The sequence below is a fragment of the Centruroides vittatus genome, unplaced genomic scaffold (assembly GCF_030686945.1).
Source record: "Centruroides vittatus isolate TY-2023 unplaced genomic scaffold, ASM3068694v2 contig_18, whole genome shotgun sequence".
In the NCBI taxonomy this organism is placed as follows: domain Eukaryota; kingdom Metazoa; phylum Arthropoda; class Arachnida; order Scorpiones; family Buthidae; genus Centruroides; species Centruroides vittatus.
This window is the reverse complement of record NW_027121101.1, coordinates 7,283,028-7,295,898: the sequence shown is the minus strand read 5'-3', so window position 1 is coordinate 7,295,898 and position 12,871 is coordinate 7,283,028. Positions and strand designations below refer to the sequence as shown.

General features: G+C 30.0%; 1 protein-coding gene across 5 annotated transcripts in view; it reads left to right on the top strand.

Moving 5' to 3' along the window:
- The window catches only part of LOC136969651 (protein trachealess-like), a 141,409-nt gene that overhangs the window by 28,616 nt on the left and 99,922 nt on the right, over window positions 1-12,871 (top strand). The gene's annotated exons all lie outside the window — the stretch shown is intronic.

Genomic DNA, 12,871 nt, shown 5'->3' with positions numbered 1-12,871 from the left:
AACAATCTTGTACAATTCAAAATACAATTCTATTACGGAAATTGTCATCCTTATGTACAGAGATCGTATAGGATTATCAATTATTTATTTGAGGATTTTAATTATTGTTTCGGTCAATTTTACAATGAAATTTGTTATCGAGTTATTTTATTATTGTAAGATAATTTTTATTATACGATGATAGAATTTTATGAAAAGCTTTCGAGAAGCCAATGGAAAATCCTAAATGCTTAACAAATCTATAAAATCAAACTAAATAGATTCTACAATACTTTACGGTACATTTTATTTCATTAAACGAAGACAAAATAAATTCACATTCTTGGTAACTTTTAAAAGGCAATTATTAAAATATAATACTAAACTAACATTTCTAGATTTTTATCAAATTTCTTTCGTCAAGTTAAGAGAAATCGAATCGAATATTTAAAAATTTGATACATATACCAGTATATGCATTGGGGAATTTTGCAATAAAATCATCAAACTTGTGTCTACCATCTGTTATGGCAAATGATAGAATTTAACATTTTCTATTTACCTTCGGTAATAACAAGTTATTTTCTTGTACCACTTATCCTCATATTATCAATAGGGAAACTAAGAAAAAATTTGCCTGGGGAACTGGAGAAATAGGCCAGGAAAAGTTCCACTCAACGTCCTTAGGTAGAAGCTAATGAATTGCGCTGCTATCATCGCTGACAATTATAGGTTGGGAGCACGCAGTATTAAAAGACAGCCATTCAAGTAATCCGCTATTTGCTAACTGGAAATAAAAGTGATGTGTCATGCCCGCAGCTAGGCCATTGTTAAGCTTATAAACCTATAGGCTCTACAATTATAGTATTGAGCATTTAACGGCGAACCTGTTCCACTTGCGAGTGTTCAAAATTAATTCTTATTATTTAAGGTTTCTTTCAAATTCAAAATTTTCAGTTTGAATTAGCATTTCTTTTATTTTTCTTCATACGGCCATTGTAATTCTTGTATTTTGAAATCGAGAAAGGCTATTGTTAACGTTGAGCATTTTAAATTTCTCGGTGTGAGCGCAATCTCATCTTCTCGAGATTTTAATAAAAATTTAGTACTGGATACGATTTTTACTTTAAATAGATTACTTAATAAACTGAATTATGTGAAGAATATAATTATTTATAAAGGAAGTTTTTTTGTGATGGAAAAAAGGTGTGTTGACCTCATGACTGTTTTGGCCAGAGGGATTATCAGAGTGGGCGGGATGAACTGCAAATCCGGTGCCACCTCCTTTCTATCTCGTCCTCATTCTTTCGTGAGGCAGTGAATGTGCTTCAATTAATCCCAGCACAATTTCTTGATTTTTTTTATTCTTACAGGTAAAGAACTTTTCCGCCTGTAAAATTCATCCCCGGCTTTGCAATGATCGATGTAACAAAAGCCATCCAAAACAAAAATCCAATTAAAGATCAATAAAGTCTAACCTCTGTGCCTCGGGCTTAACTTTTAAAACTTTATGTTCTTTAGTTATAAATTTTTATTACGAAGATGTTAAACAATATAAAAATTTTTTACTGGAACCGATGCTAATTATGGACTTTAATATTTATAATTTTCCATGTATATAATAATAACAGCTGCTTTAAAAATTGTTTATTATATATATTAGAAAGCCCTTAATTTTAATGATAGAGAAAAATGAAAAATTAAATAAATAACTCGAAAAATAACCGTCGTAAAAAAGGATAAATTTTTAACGATTAAGCACAGCTTATAGCCTATAGGCTTATATAGATTATCTATAAGCAAAAACTAGTTAAACTACTGACAAGAAATTTAACAAGATACAGTTATAAATAAAGAGAACTCTTTATTTAAAAAGATGACCTCTAAATGTCAAAATATAATCATTTTTTAATACATTGTAATACATTGCATAATTAATAGCAATTAACAGTAAATAAGTAAGTAGTTCCTTATATAATATTTATATTTATTTTGTCTGATATTATAATTTTTGCCATTAATAACGCATTCTTTATTTTAAAAATAAGCTGCAATATTAATTTTACATAGCTTTACGGACTCAGACTAAGGTTATGACTTGGCATTTGTTATTGTGTACAAGTAAAATATTTTAAGATCTCGAAAGGAATTATCTATAGATCATACTACAATGATCTACTGCAAAACCAGAATTGTATGATTATATTTTCACGGTATGTTTTGTAGAATTTATGACCCCACTGCCAAGGAGAATTATATTTTATATTGACAGATTACCTAAAACAGGCCTCTACGCATAGTGAATAGATCTCACACTTATCCTTATCTTTATTATGTAACCTTACCGAAAGATTGTTTTGACTGTAGAAGTCCTAATATAAATTTAGTAATATTTTATATCAGATTAAAGATTTTTTAAGTAATTTGTTAGATAAAACGTAATTAAAAATATAGGCCTATTACAGAATGGACAATTCGAATTTTAATTGCAGGCTGAACGTGGTAGCTTCATCAGTGAACATCATGACATTTAGATTTTTACTACAATAATATTTATAGGAATAAAGTTTTGAATAAAAATGGAATGCGGGTTTTATGTCAAGCAATATGAGGCTTTATGCCGCGATTATGACCATGCAGGAGATAGGCGTGGTCGCGTGTTGGTTAATGTAATGGCGTCGTATTCCGCCTTGTAGACGTATATAAACGGTCATGGAACTCAATGATAATTAAAACTAGTAAAATAGCAGAAAAAATTTGCTATAATGAGCTGGAATTGTGGGGTTCGTTTTTTAATTATTTATGGCTATTCTTTTATCAATCAACACTCAAGAAATCAAATAATTAACATCAAATTTCCAAGCAGAATATGTAGTATACTCTGTTTAAAACTAGTGAACATTCCTAAGGCATTCTCATTTAATCTTCTAATTAGTATGGTGAAGATTTTTTTTTGCTTAGAATTTCATTCGTTTTTTCTTTATTTAATTGTGAATGATTAAATACTTCAGCATAATCTGGAGAATTTCTGAAAAAAATTGTTTTTTTGCAGTAGTCTGTAGAAGTTATCTAGATATGGAAGAATGATATAAAATATGATAAGTCAGAAACCAGAATTTTTACATCAATCGTTAGCCCACAATTTCAAGAATACGAATATTATTTCAGGATATAAAGTTTATATTACAATAATCTGCAAAGTCCTACTGCTTTGCTTATCTTCTAGCGTTTTTGTAAATTATTTTTATGGACCTAACTTCCTAAGATAAACTTTATTATAAATGCAACTAAGCTATATATTCAAGCTATTTTTCAAACAAACAGGCTTTACTCGACATGTATATTTTATATTTTACTCTACTTTTGAAAATTAAAAATGGTACAATGTAAATTTTTAATATGTAAAGAATATAATGTGATATAGCTTTTGAGTGCTCTTAATAGTCTTAAATAGACTATTAAGCCCAACATCCAGTCGGAGGTATCCATGGTAACGCAAAGGGACTCGAGAGGCGTAGGAGCACGTGTTCATCCCCAGTCACGTGATGAGAGATCGTGACAAGAATGGTGCAATCTGGCACGGGATGCGGGTTGTACCAATTCAGTCCTATAGTAATACTGTTTTATAGCTTGTAGGCTATTAAAGTATACCATTTGGTGGATGATCATCCGATAGCTAATTGATCTTGGGAGGGACCCGTTGACTCTACTTGTTTCATTAGTTCTCGGATCATAGAGAGTATGACAGCTCACACTCTGGTTAGACAAGATGCATTTATCAGATACGTCCGGCTTTTTTCTTCGTCGGTGTGTCTAATTTGCATATGTTTCTCAGGTTGTTTATAGACAAGTAACAACAATAAGTCTTAAGGCCATTTTATTGTTCTCGTAAATTACCAACGTGTAAATCTCTCAATTTTAGATTTGCAAATATTCAAAACATCGAATAGAAGCGTAAAAATAAACAATTTACATCAGATATTCAAATTTGTTAACAATTTCTGTTGCCCAGAATTAGATTAAAATGAAAAACTATGAAGTACGAAATATTAGCCTATTTACGATATTCAAAAATTCCCTGTCTGCTGTATGTGTTTCAATCGTAGTAGTCTGTTGGATCGTATTTAGTTTAGGAGCTAAAATAATTATTTGAAATATGTTTTAATTGAAACAAATGTTTTCAATATTAAACTTTGTTTTTTATCATCTACTTACAGAGAAAAATCTAAGTAATTTTGCTAACTTTTAATATAAAATCATTTAGATTTCACAAAGTGTTTACTCGTATAAAAACCTAGACGACATTTACGTTTAGGCTGTTGTATAGAACTGTATAAGTAGGCCTACATATATATGTATTGATTTATTGTTAAAGAAATAATATTTTAAAAATGTTAATCATTTCAATTGAGATTAGGGGAGTTTTTAAAAGCAAAATTGAATGACGTTCGCCGTGTGTTTCATTCGATTCACAACGTCTTCATTTAACAAACGTTAGATCTAGTTTTACTTGGTTCTCACAGCGAACCTTGTCCTTTCCGGCCGGCCTCCTCCTTTCATTGTACTACCTATTTATCTAAAGTGTATCATTGACTGTCATTCGAATGACATACGTCAGATTTCATGTCAGATATTAAGTAACTCATCATGTCAAAAAATGTCTATTGTGTTTAAGCAATATTAAAATAAAACGTGAATAATTAAGAATTCTTTTATAAAAATGTATGCCATTAATATATATTATATGGGAGAAAAAATTGATGCCCGTATACAGCATGAATGACTTTTTTCTTGTGTTCAGCACGACATTACTAGTTCTTTATCAGTTGACCTTCAAACGGCCAGTTAGCTGGACCCTAGAACCTTTGAAGGCCGAGACTACATCCTTATCGGGCATTCTTATTATGTAAGAGAAACATGTTGAATGGCTATGCGAGAGAGATTTGAATCGACTGCAGTTGTAATGGAATAACAGCGTAGGTTCGTGTAGGGGAAACGACTGTCCAATTCCGGTAAGTAGCTCAGCTGGCTACGTCTGATTCATTTTTAATAGGCAGGTAACTGTCCATTCGGCTTTTGGCAATAAATACCAACCGCACTCTGCCAATATCCATCCTGTAGAGGAAGGACAATTTTTCTTAACCTGTATTTTCCCAACCAACTTGTAACCCTACCAAGAGACTAGTAGCGCTCCTAGCGGACAATCGATTGGGTTGTTTGTCCCCCTACAAACCCAGAACAGAGTTTATTAAATTTGGACAGGGTAGACGGGGATAGAAAAGGGGGTGATGTCATTGTTATTGATTTCCTTGTGGTAGGAAGATATCCCTACAACTTTTACATTCAGTGTAAATACCTGTGATGATCGCCTGAGAACAGAACCCGGTTCACATTTTACTGCCACGGTGCTCTATACTCTCTTCCTAATTTGCTTCATGGCTTCTTCCATTTGCTGTTCGGAAGCTTCATAGCGTCGTCACTTGGGATTACATACACTTGTTTCATTTAACTCACGAAGTAGTTTATGCTCATGTAAAACGAAAATGCACTTTCTACATGATAAAACAATGTTAAAAAATGAGTTTTATGCCTACTACAAATAACAACTGCCTTTCTTTTCTTTCCTTTCCTTTCCACTTCCAGTTTTTAGTAGGCAAAAGTTTATGATATTCGACTCTTATTTTTCTTGTGCATTCAAAATTATCAATTTTTCACAAAGGGTAAATGAAATGTAGAAAATATTCTTCCGTAATAACAATTCGGTCATTTGAAAAATATCAGTCAATAATATAATTTTCTTAAAATAAAAAACAGCATCTAAAAATATTGATATTGAAATTCAATGTAAATATTTGTTCGGATGGTCTTGAAGAGGATTCGCTTTTATAATGGAAAATAAAATAATATATATTAATAATACTTATACTCTTGATTTTCTCCATGCTAGAAAATTCAATCTCCCGCAGGCCTGTATGTAATTTCTTATCAAATAAAAACGCTAGTAATCGTGTTAATAAGCATAAATATTTGAAATGAAAACCATATAATTTATAGATTCAGTCGAACTTTCTACAGCTCGATACATGTTTATTTTATTGTTAGATTTATTTTCAAATGTAATCCTATAAACAAACTATAGTCTTGTCTAAAATTAATCTCGTTGTAAATTAAAGTCTAAATGATAATATATAAGAGAGAGAGGATATGGTTTAGATTTTTCTATGTAAATACTGTTTAAACTTTCAGAAATAAAGGCGTGTGTAAATATAAAAACACGTGGAAGTGAGTGAGTAATGTGTATTGGATTGTAATAAACAATATTCTTAGTTTCTTCTTCTGGATAAGTGAGGAGTTGCGTGCAGTTTAGTTGTATTTTTAACAAAATGTTGAGTAGCCAAACTACTCTACTCATTTGTTTATGGTATACCTTTCTGGACAGGACAAACATTAATCTGAATATTTTCAAAGTGAAATTATATTTGACGCCCAATACTTAACTACAGTCATTTCTCTAGGTCTATCTGTAGCCAATAGCTAACAGTGTTTAGTTATCAGTTACCATGGTAATGTCATTTCCTAATCTCACGTTGAAAGACGAGACTTCGACGCCCCTAGCGGAATTTACAAACACTAAATGAGCATCCTCATCCGATTCGTGAGTTAAACTTTTCTTTGCAGTCATTCGATTAAAAAAAAAATAGCTTGGAGTGATATAATTATTATGATGATACACACACGCACATAAACAAACATTTATTTCCTGAATTATGATTTGATTTATTCATTTCTCTTCCACCAGGAAAACTTGTAGTCTTATATTTTGAAGTTAGTTTGTACTTAATAGATTCAATATTGTATTCTTTTATTACTAGATTTTCGTACATTTACGGTAATTAACTTGGCATATTTATTTATGTATTAATTTACATTGATCTATGGGGAAAAGTAAAATAATAATGTTACAGTTTTTGTAAAAGTAGCGTAGTTCTGTAATAGGAAAACGTGTAACTTTGAGTAATTTATTAACTTTATCTCCCGTTAAATGGAATTTTTATTTAAAAAAATAAATATTCATTTAGAAAAGTTGTTCTAAGCTGTAATTAATGATAGCATACGTTATCCTTGGCAGTTGCTACACACAAAACAACTATTGTTTAGAATAGACAAAAACTTAGCTTTTTCATTATCATCAAAAATGCACTTTTATCAGATTTTTTAAAATAATTAACACTATTTATTTAAAACAGAATAAATGATCTTTAAGACACTGTTGCACCATTGATCATGCTTCTCAATACTCTATTGGTCTAAGTATGAAAGAATTCTAAAGAGTTCATAAATATGCATGATTATATATAAATTATTTATGTGTTGACCTTAAGTTAAAAAGTAAGCTATAAAATAATAAAATAAATGCCAAACAAAAATATAACTATGAAATACTTTCTTCTATTTCCATTTTTAGTCATTATCTTATTACAAAAACCAATTCTTTTATTTAAGTTTCAATTAATATCATTTTTCATTAGTGCTGGTGAATAAATAATGATGTCTAAAATTGTTTTTCCTCTGTTGAAAATAAAAATGGACACATTTTATTTTTCTCTGTTAAATTACTATTGTTATCTGTTATCGCAAAACAAAAACATGAGCTACAATACTTAGTTTCATGTCATATCTACATACATCATTAATAAAATAATTTTTCTATAACTATACTACAGTACCAGTATAGAGAAGGGCGTTATTTTCGGGTATAAACTTACAAGAGCAAAACAATAGATTTAATCCAAGCACCACTTATCATGTAGTATATGAGATATAATGTCGTATGCCATTTTTCTTTGAACCGCTCGGAGATTATACCATCAGAAAAATGATTCCACCATCATTATGTACAAATTCGAGTAAAAATAGCTAAGAAAATTTTCTGAGTTGGTAAAGGTGTTGGCTGGACAGTAAGGGTGTGTTTTAGGGGGGGAGACAAAGATCAGTTGTTGACGGTTGTAAAGAATTATGAAAAAAATTGATGCAGGCAGCTTACACACACTAAGGATCTAATTATAAAGCATTTATTAATGTCAAAAATGGACTGATAATTATATGCCCCCTACCACTGTCTTACCTGTATTATTAGTGGGGTCTGTATCCTTCTATTCACGGTCGGGTAATTTCCACGTTTAGAACATAGCATGATTTATAACAGCACGTGTAACTTCACCCACCCCTTCTTGTAGCACATTGTCTATTGGGTCGCCTGCTTTGATAAGTAGTGTTGCCTTGTCTGGCTTAAGGGCATTGCTAGATTTTTTTCTTTTTTTTTGTTACAAGCTTTCATTTCTTGAGTTATTTCGTTGCAACACTCGAGTTTTGTTTTGGATTGCAAATAAATTGTAAACCATCCTAACAAGGAAACTTTTATACTAAGTATGGGTTTCTTAATGCTACAGATTTTACATAAGAACTGTAAGTAGGTCTAACTTTATTAATTCACGGATAAAGATGAAGGTAGATAAGAAGCTGCCACAAGTCACTGAGTCAGAAGAGGCCCATTGCAGTCGGATATCGCCAGTTGCTTCTACTAAAGCAAAAATTTAAGGGATTTTTATGCAGTAGATAAGAAATATTTCGCTTTTTTTAAATTGATAAACTAATTTAACCATTACACTTTTGTTTTAAAGACGTATTAAAATACATTGGATTTTTTAACTCGAAACTTTAAGATTCAAGCATTTTTCTAAACAGTTCATTTAAGAAGAAGTGAAATTAGTAAGTTGAATTTATATCTTTTCAAATATTTGAAATTTTCCAAATTACATAAAACAGTTTTTAAAAAAAGACTGATGCAAGAATCTAGCAAGTTGCATTGAATTACTGATCAGATATTAAATTGTTAATAGCCCGCAGGGACAATTCGATAGACTTGTTAATGTAGGTTTATGAATATTTGAAAAATGAATTAAATGCCAGGGAATTACAGTTCTTTAATCTTTAATGTATGCCTTGAACTATTTTCTAAGCATTTCATTATTTCATTGTTTAGATCTTGAATAGTTTTCAAATATAAAAGTATAATTAGAGGCCTCCGTGAAACTTCTACCTTGAATTATTCGTGATTATGCAATAAAAGTTATTTTGATTAAAATTATCTTTCAAAGATTGATGGTGAATGTTTTGATGTCGACCTTGATAGTTATAGTCTAATAAAATTAATTAATGTTTCCATAAAATTCTAGTTTTTAAATCCAAAATTCTCACGAATTAACCAGAAAAAATTGTTTTCAATATCTCCTCCTTCCTACAAAATTATTTCATTACAAATACATTAGCAATTTGAAAGTAAAGATAAATGTATTCGAAAAAACTAGGAAATTAAATTTAAAATGTGTTTTCTTTACCTTTTTTTTATATAACGAAAGATTTATTATTACACGAAAAACAAGTCCAGAATAAGTCAGTAATAATTTACATAAAAAAAGTTTAATCACTAAAACGGTTATTAGTTAATGTCGTTGAATTTTCACGCCAACTTTCCACTCGTTAAGTGCCAATAGCCTTATCCCGCTAGTGCGGTTCCGGTTTTGACAGTTGACCCCTTTTTGTTTATTGATGGTGGCGACCTTGAAGATCGCAAATAAAAACAGGAGTAAATAATTAAGTGGACCCACTAGAAGGAGAACAAAAGTTGATAGCGGACGTAACCAGTAGGCGGGTTAGACTTGTCCTTGGTCACGGCTTACAATATATTATTACCTGTGAGAATGAGATACCCTTTCAAATTCCTCTTTGCCTCTTGTTTTTAATAAAGTCGCACCAATGACAAGGATACAGCGTTTCGTATGAGAAATTCCGTGACTCTGTAATTTCGCTTTTACTATATAGTGCACCGCATTTAATTAAATGACTCCTTATCTGAAATATAAAATGAAGTGCACTTTATAAATGGCTTGGAATGTTTTGTGCTTTTGCATTAATCTTTGTACGCTTCACCATTATTATGTACGTAACTATTTTTTTTTTTTACTTAATAATAACTTCTTAGTGCCAAAGAGCCTTTTCTATCCTGTAAGGATAACAGATTTTAATAACTAAGTGTATTAAAGAAGAAGATTATAGTCTGCAGGTGTTATTATTGGGTCATAAGGCAAAATATTCATCTTTTTCGCCTGAAAAATTTTTATAACTTTTCGTGTTAATAAGCTTTTCTTTCCTCATCTTTTCAAACGGTCGATTTTTTTCTTCAGATTTTTAATTCTAAAAAATTTATTGGCTTTTTCGAGAGAATTAATTTTTTTTTATTAGACTCATAACCTAAAACCATTGCTTTTAAATTTATTTAAAAATTATTATTTATAATTTAAATCTTCTTGAATTAATAGCCTATATGAGTCCATTTAACCTTAAAGAAAAAAAAAAAAAAAGATTTAAGACCTCCTCGCACATTTCTTTTTTCTTTCATCTTTGAAGAAGATGAAACGATGATGAGAATAAATTTATACAATTAAAAAGATGTCGAAAAGGGTGTGATAAGAAAAGATTTGTTCGTTTAACGAATGATGATGTATCGTGAAGTTTCGGTGAGAAAACCTATATTGATAAATTGGTCGGATAAGTATTGACGAGATTTATATCTATTGAACAAACTAATAATAGCAAGTGATGATTTCAAGAGAATGATTAAACTTGGCTCGTATCAAAATGATTTTTTTTAAATGATACGAAAAGCTAAAGAGATAAAGAATGTTTTAATAAAAAAATTACTGTTTCGATCTTTCAAAGAGTAAATTAAGTAAGATAAATATGAGATGGAGATTTGAAGATTAAGTAAAGAGGATACCTGGTAAGGTATCCTCTTTACTTAATCTTCAAATCATAGGAGAAAACCAGAATTAGTAAATAAAGCTATCATCTTCATATCGGTTTTATAATTAGTTTAGTTTATTGACTCTGTAAAACTGATAAATGAATCGTTTAAATCTTGCAAATTAACTTGACAGCATAACTCTTATTTAACTAGGCAAAGAATTTAATCGTATAAATAATGTGGCTCTTATATTTCGATTAAAGATAGTGAAATTTGGAATTAAATTTCATTAAAATCAGAAATATATAACTCAGTGCTCTTGTCTCATAATAACTCTTTTCGGATCGATTGTCTTCTCTCAAGCAGTTTGTAAGCTGTTGATGAGTAGCATTCACAATAAATATAAAGAATTGGGCTTTCGCGTGTTAGTTGCACCATTAATGAATTTGGAAAGTGGATGAGTCAGTTACACGCAAAGTATCGTCGTTGTGTCAAAATGGAAATCATCTACGAGGCGATAAGTTACATTTAACAATTTAACGAGTTTAAAATTACTATATTTAACGCTTAGGAAAACTTTCTTGCTACATTTAAATACTTTTCCTGTTAGTTTTAACTCTCAAGAGAACTCTCGACGAAAACTTTTATCACAAAAATACATAAGTCTTGAATAAATGGAGAACACTTAAGCAAACTTTTTCGATATTTTGTAATTTCAGATCTTTCCTTACCTGAAATTCGATCTAACACAAAACGTGGGTAAAAAATAAGAGTGCATAGTTTTTAGGCCTACGTTGTGATCTATTTTATATTATCTTACATAATATGCTCTACTTTATAATAAACTGAAAATGCTTATTTAAAACAAACCTATCCATTGGTTAAATATTTATGTAATCTAAATTATATTTGCATAGTTGATTCTTATATCACTCTATATTTATCTGCACACATTTCAAAAAATTTATTTAAAATATTTATTTAAAAAATACGAAAAGTAGAAAGATAAGATAATAATAGTATTAAAAATGTGACGCAATTTTTATTTTAATGAATAATTAAAAGAAAAAGATAAAGTATAAATTACAGTTTCTTGAAGTACGACATTGTCTCTATACTAACAAGTCTTAAATCAAACTAATGATTGCTGTCATATTGTTATATTATTTCACACAAATATACATATATATATAACTTTATAAATGTATAAAAAATCACTAGCTTTATCTCGTATCTTGAAACTATTCATCGAATTAATATTCTAAAACAGGCCTCATTTAGCCGATGACAGTTCCAGAGCAACTGTTAAATAGCAACAGGAGGAAGTGTCTAACTCGGTGACAATGATGTATTGACTCTTTGTATTCTAAATTCTATTTCCCTTTGAGGCTATAACAACATAACAATAACGATATAGCCTGGGTGTACACTGTCAGAATCCTTAAGTAATTAAAAATTAAACAGATTTCCTCCCCCCACCAGACAGCAGGTGATGTTTGTGATTGTTTCGGAATATAAGATTGCTTTGAACAAAGCTTCACTTCCACTTCGTTACGTTTCTCTTTCAATATAAGTATAATGACTTAAAGATTTCAATGGCTTCTGGATTATTATTATTATTATTTTTTTCACTACTTTGTTGAGAAATTACATAGTAGTAATTTAACTCTATTATATCCGATTAATAGATCGGTTTAAAAATTCCACGTATGGAACTCCATACAACTTAGTTTAAGAAATGTTAACGATGGAATTAATTTTCGGATCTTGGCATTCATGATTTATTTATTGAGACAGTGATATACTGCTGTCATTTGTCTCATTTCGCTCTAAATGATGTGACCTGTGGTAACTAATTCTATTGCAACACCAATGACTAATTGTATTCTATTGTAATGAAGTTACCTACTTACATAGTTTGACACGAAATTATTTTATAAATGTCTCCTCGGATTTGGATATGAGAAAAGCAATACATTAAGTTAATAATGCTGAATTTTATTCATTAACGTTGTAAGCGTAAAATTCTATTTTAATCATAATTAAGCGGAAAGTTAATTTTATAGAAAAGAATTGTAGAAAGAACAA